At 31.7% G+C, this 6,000-nt stretch overlaps 1 protein-coding gene across 1 annotated transcript in view; it reads right to left on the reverse strand.

The window, feature by feature from the left end:
- Positions 1–2,774, reverse strand: part of LOC148283985 (short-chain dehydrogenase/reductase family 16C member 6-like) — a 71,689-nt gene extending 68,915 nt beyond the window's left edge. Inside the window, exon 1 of the mRNA XM_088242881.1 lies at positions 2,560–2,774. The gene's annotated coding sequence lies outside the window, so the exon portion shown is untranslated. The remainder of the gene's footprint in view (positions 1–2,559) is intronic.
- Between the last annotated feature and the right edge of the window lie 3,226 nt (positions 2,775–6,000).

The raw sequence follows: 6,000 nt of genomic DNA on the forward strand, positions 1-6,000 counted from the left end.
TATTTGATTTTTTGTAGTAGTTTAAAGTTCGTTAAGACATTAAAATAATTATGAAATCAAAATGAATGCGCATGAACTGTAAAAAAATGGAAAAAAGTTCTCCTACCGGCTTAGTGTCAAATATTACTTGTACAAATTACAGGCGTTAACATAAATTTTGTCCGTTTTTTTTCCAAATTTAAAAAAGAAACAAAATAGGTGAAATCATCATTAAAAAAAAAAAAAATCTGCTCTGCGAGATTTCTTTTGCTTTCACGTTACATATATTATTTTGTTTCATTACAAGCCTTCAAAAGCCCGCATGCGCGCATGCGTGAAGTGGCCGCGTAATGTTACCAGACACAAATATAAGATAATTTTGTGTTTTGCTATGTTATGTTTTACTACAAAACATATTTTACTGACTGTAGGCTGTTTACATGTAACGCGTTTTTCGTGCAAGACAACATTAAAACAACTTGAACAGTCTATCTATTGCGTTCATCTGCACGTTGCGCTTTGTTCGATTGGAAAGTACAAATGTCATTTATGCTCATACAATCAGGAAATTCCCCTAAATATGAGCAAACGGTAAAGCACCGCGCTCTTTTGATTTAGTATAAGATTGTCTTTAAACGGGTTAGGCCAATAAATGAAAGGCATCCAATATGCATTAAATTAAGGTTTTTGTTGGAAACAGTTTTTTTAGTTTATAATTTTATAATGCTTACTTTGTATCATATTTAATAAACCTACAGCAAATACACAAAATTGGATGCCTAATTAAAAAAAATCGAATTTTAAATTTGTTTTTTTTATTATTTTATTAATTATTTTTGAGTTGGCAACACTGCCGTGTAGAGCATTTAGTGAACTATATATTTACCTAATTAATTTTTCAATAAAGAATACCCATATCGAATTTTGCATTTTAAGAATGATTTTAAAATATTATTTCAAAGTCCTAAAAATCTTCAAGTCCAAGAGTTTTTTCCGTGAGAAAAAATCACTTATCCTTAAAATACTTTAAAAAAATCTGGCTTAGGTCCACTTAAAAAAAACAAGCAATAATTTTGTAACTAAACAAGTAATGATTTTGTATTTTTTTATCTTCAAATAAGGAAGAAAAAAACATAACAATATTTACGTATTTTCAATTTTCCGAAATTCTGAAATTTGAAATTTCAGAAACCAAATAAACACTTAAACTTGAAATATCTCAGAACTACAAAAATGTAATTATAGGCATTTTTAAAAATTGAGAATCCAATTACAAATATTCACTGTCATTTGTATGATGTGTGTTTATTATTATTTTTATTTATTCAACGTATCCGTCAAAACTTGGACTTAAAAATGAAATGAAATTTTTATATATGTGTATAATGTAGTATAAATCAGTTTGATTTATAGACAATTTCATTATTTCTGAAATTCACTTAACGTGGTGTGGTTTCTATTTACGCGGTACGAATAATCTAATTAGTCTTAATTCAGGGTTTCTTATAGTGCGATTTCCATTTTATGCAGTACGAATTAATCGCGTTATACGATAGGAGGGTTTACTGTTTAAATTTAAATAAAGTTTATTTTAACAATGTACGTCCAAATATTTGTAAACAGGCTGGATTTCCTCCCCTTTTTTCAGATCTAAATTTATTGCTTTTAGAATAACTAGTAATACGTTTTTTTTAAATTACGTCATAGTAATTTCAAGAGTGCCTACTCTCCTATTTAAAAGGTTTTAACTAATGTCGTATAATTAAATATACTGGTACACGTTACAATAATTCGCGGTTAGTTGCCTTTCTTACGTCTCTCTCTCACACAACATTGGCATGTTTATCGTAATTTGCGACCTCTATCTTCCCAATTGTGGAGGACAACACAATATAAGCTTAAACTGAGATGCATTTAGTCAGAAAGTAAAGTGTTTATTTATTGTACTTCAATGGTTTTAACCAGAGAGTAATAAAACGCCACTGGCAAATAGAGTCACCCATGCGGACAAAAACCATTCTACGATTATCAACCACGAAGTTTGCTACAGTTTACAGTAATACATCGGGCCGTAGGTGCTCGGGTCGAGAATTGCAAGCGCAAACCAAAACAGTCCGTAACACGTTTTGTCGTTAAACTAAAAACCAAACCAAAAATTTGGAACGCTTTTGTTATATGCAATAGAGCTTAAGAGCTTCTCTAGTGAATATAGTGAAAACTCGGAGGTTTTAACAGACAAAACATAACAAATGAAATACTTTGTTTTTATGTTCCCCGTTCAAACTTTTACCATAAATAATCATAATATGTTTACTAAAATTTTATTCAATTCTACTTCATTTCCCTCTAATAAGTATTAACTATTTATAAAAAAAATATCCAGTCTTTTGTCTACTATTTTTTAATGCATTTTTGTAATTTCTAGTCATCATTCCGCTTTTTTGAAATGTTCTTTTATTTTTTTTTTCTAATACCTCTACATGTAGGTCGACTATATTATTGAATATATCTGCCAATAATTTCAAACAATTACGTAAAGTAAAATCATCTCTCAATAAATATTATCAACAAAAAACTTACCCCTTTTAGACTATTTCGTTTTAACTTAAAATTCACCGACAAATAGTGCCGTGCCGGCTAGGAGCGGCTGTCGCGCGCGGCGGATTCACGTCGGGTTTCAGCGCGTAATGATAGTACGAAGAGACCGGCAGAGGCCAGAGACAAGAGGCTATAGAACTGTCTCGTTAAAAAACATTTTGCCGCCATGCGAAGTACGCAGCGCCACGGAGAAATATGTAAACGCGTTTTAAGAACCTCCGCGCAGCGCGCTACTTTCTATTTCCTCAAAGAAATGGAGATAGTCTTTATACTGCACCTGTTATATTATATTCTTTCAGGTCCGGACGCGCATAAGACTTGCATATCAATGTCATTTCATCAAAATACCTAAGTATCAGCTGTAAATTAGAACTTCGTTTAGAAGCGACATTGGCAGGTTCAATCAAGGGATCATTTGGCTGCAGTATTAAAGACATTTTTATCGACGGGCCAGAAGTCACCAAAAATATTAAGTTCCTACGGAAAGGTAATTAAATAATTGTGACAGACAAAATGGAGTTTATGAAAAACAGTAAAATAAAGCAATCGGTTCTCTTCATTCGTATGACAAGAGCCCATTGCATGTAAAGTGAACTAATTGATATTTTATTGGTGAAGTAAACTTATTGCTTATATTTGATTTCTGTAATCTGTGTCATCCAAAAATCCTTTTTTTCTGAGTTGTTACGTAAAAAAACATCGTTGTTTTTTAAATTTATCGAAAAAGTTTACTAAAAAATAGGCAAATAGCTCACAAAGTTAAAACTTTGAATACAAAACTTAGACCATTTTGTCAGTTGGTTCACTTCCCCTACAATGGTCTCAATTCATCATCATAGGTACATAGGGCACTGCATTGGAAGACCAAATGCAGGGTATTTTGATAATCTATCTCGTCAATGTAGGGTGAAGGTGCCGGTCTTAAGAGAATGAAATATTGCAGAGTAGAACCAGCTTTAAAACAAATATGACATATCAACTCTGACAGGGATCGAACCTGGGACCTCATGCATGGTATGCGAACGCACCAGCTCTATATTACAAGGCTTTTCTGCAGTCGATTTTCTTTATCAAAATTTTCACTTGAGAGTAGAGTTCGGATCGATGGTCGGCCTCGTGGTGTAGTGGCCAGCACATTTGCCTACCATGTAGGTCTTGGGTTCGATTCTCGACATGGTTGACATGTAATATTTATTAAAAAAGGTGTTTTTACACTAGAATATTTCATAGTCCCTTTACTGGTACCTGAAGCCTAAGACTGATCATCTTACATTCATGTAACAAAGGTGTATTACAACATTGTATCATTGGTTGATTCGAAAGAACTTGCGACGAAGTTTAAGGTAGTCGATTTTTATTAAAACCATTTTTATTATTTTTTTCATACATTTTCGAGAAACTTCGCGGTACAATTAAATGCTCTAATTTTTGCCGCGTGTAAGAAAACATTTTTGTATCGTTTCCCGTATCACTGAACTTCCTCCTGTCAACCTACGTCAAATCATGATATATTATGCTGATGTAAAGACACATTTCAAATAAAAGTTTTGTGTTGGTCTGAATTTCAATACTTTTAGATCAAATGCAAACATGCTAAGCACCGAACCACGCTAGCGGATAGTTTAAAAGTCCTCTCATGTTCTGCAAATTCAATGCTAAATTCAAAGACAAAAATTAACATATACATAAAAGATCATTGTTGTTTTCTTCATCACAAAAGCATGGAAAATTGTTTTCTAGGTAGGTTTATGATTAGTGAAAACGTCAAGGCAACTAATATTACAATGAAAACTTAGTTGTTAACTTTAAAACACGGAATTTGTAGAGGAAGAGTGAAAATAGAGTGTGGGTGGTTAAAATGCAATTTTTTGAAGAAATCTATGCACAGCAGGCTTAGGATTGTCATAAATGATAAAATCAGACCGGAATCCTAATATGAGACAGTTATTGGTGATGTGCAATGAATGAATGACAAAGTAATTTCAAAAACAGGTAAATATGGCAAGGATTAATGGCAACTTAGGACAAGAAAACGGATGATCCGTCTTAATCTTAAATCTTGTCATGTTCAAAGCAGAAATAATCGAAGGGCACGTTATGACAAGACATATGAATGTGAGAAGAGCTAGGAATGTATGTAAGGATATAAATATGTAGCGTTTCATCCTCTCTGCCTCCGACTATTGGAATTAGCATAATAGTAGTTTTAATAACTTTTCATTGCCCAGCGGTGGTATTTTTAACCGCTCTCGCGGCCGTAGAAAACACTTTTATCTCGTGTATTTATATTTGTACATTTAAATAAAATTGAAACTCGTGTGTTTAAATGTATTTAAAATCCGCGAGATAAAAGTGATTTATACGGCCGCGAGAGCGTTTGGAATATCACCCCAGGTCAAATAACTTATTAAGTTCCCGACTGGAAATTATCACTGTTATCAATCACCAACTTTTAATATCACCAAAATATTGTTTCGAGAGCTCAAGCTTTTTGTCAAAATCACGCGTTCGGCTCTTAGTCAGTTGTCATTTAAACGCAAAAGAAGTGGATTTATTGAATTTTTCTTGTATTAGTAATATTATAGATTATACAATATTTTATCTAGAAACCGCAAGTACGACTATTTTCTTACAAAACCTCATGCTAACACGCCTTTTTAATTACTATGGTAAAAAATATGATGAAAAAAACAATCGAATTTTTACAAATATGAATAACTTACTTTTTTTTTAAATAAATACATCAGCACAGTCACGAAAATAATGTTTTCAAGCATTAAGATAACACTACAGTGAAATAATATATTTTTTATACTGCTTTTTTAATACTATTGAAATATTAATTTCGTGCTTGAATTGTGTTTTTAGGTTAAAATGTGCAATAGTTTAGGCTTTGTAATTTATATATATATACATATTTACATACATATGTAAATATATATATATATATATATTGCAATGCTACGTGTTTTCATAATGTCCCTTAGCCATGAAGTCCCGACTTTTTTACGTGCTTATATATCGAATATTTGTATACATGAGACTTTTCAGAGACGAAGAAATCTTCTTTTTATGACATACATCTCAACCGAGATGAAGGGATCGGGGAAATTTTGAAGTCTATATAATTGGTTGATTTATTGGAAAACTTTTCGTATTATTTAACATTCACAATTTTTTTTATTCTCGATAATTCTTCCACATTTCCTAATTATTTCTAAGTTTCAGTTAACATTTGTAAAAAATTGATGACTAAATCGTCATTTTTGAGATACCTGTCAATATATGTAAAATTCCGAAAGGGCTAAATATGGTCTATAGGTAGTCTACAATATTTGAACATATTCAAAATATTATTAAATTTGTGTAAAAATATTGCAAAAATTTTACGTTTATCAGACTTTTACTTTTGACCAGTTTCGT

This window comes from Micrasema longulum, unplaced genomic scaffold (genome assembly GCF_059751315.1).
Source record: "Micrasema longulum isolate JH-2025_06_02 unplaced genomic scaffold, ASM5975131v1 h1tg000173l, whole genome shotgun sequence".
Classification (NCBI taxonomy): domain Eukaryota; kingdom Metazoa; phylum Arthropoda; class Insecta; order Trichoptera; family Brachycentridae; genus Micrasema; species Micrasema longulum.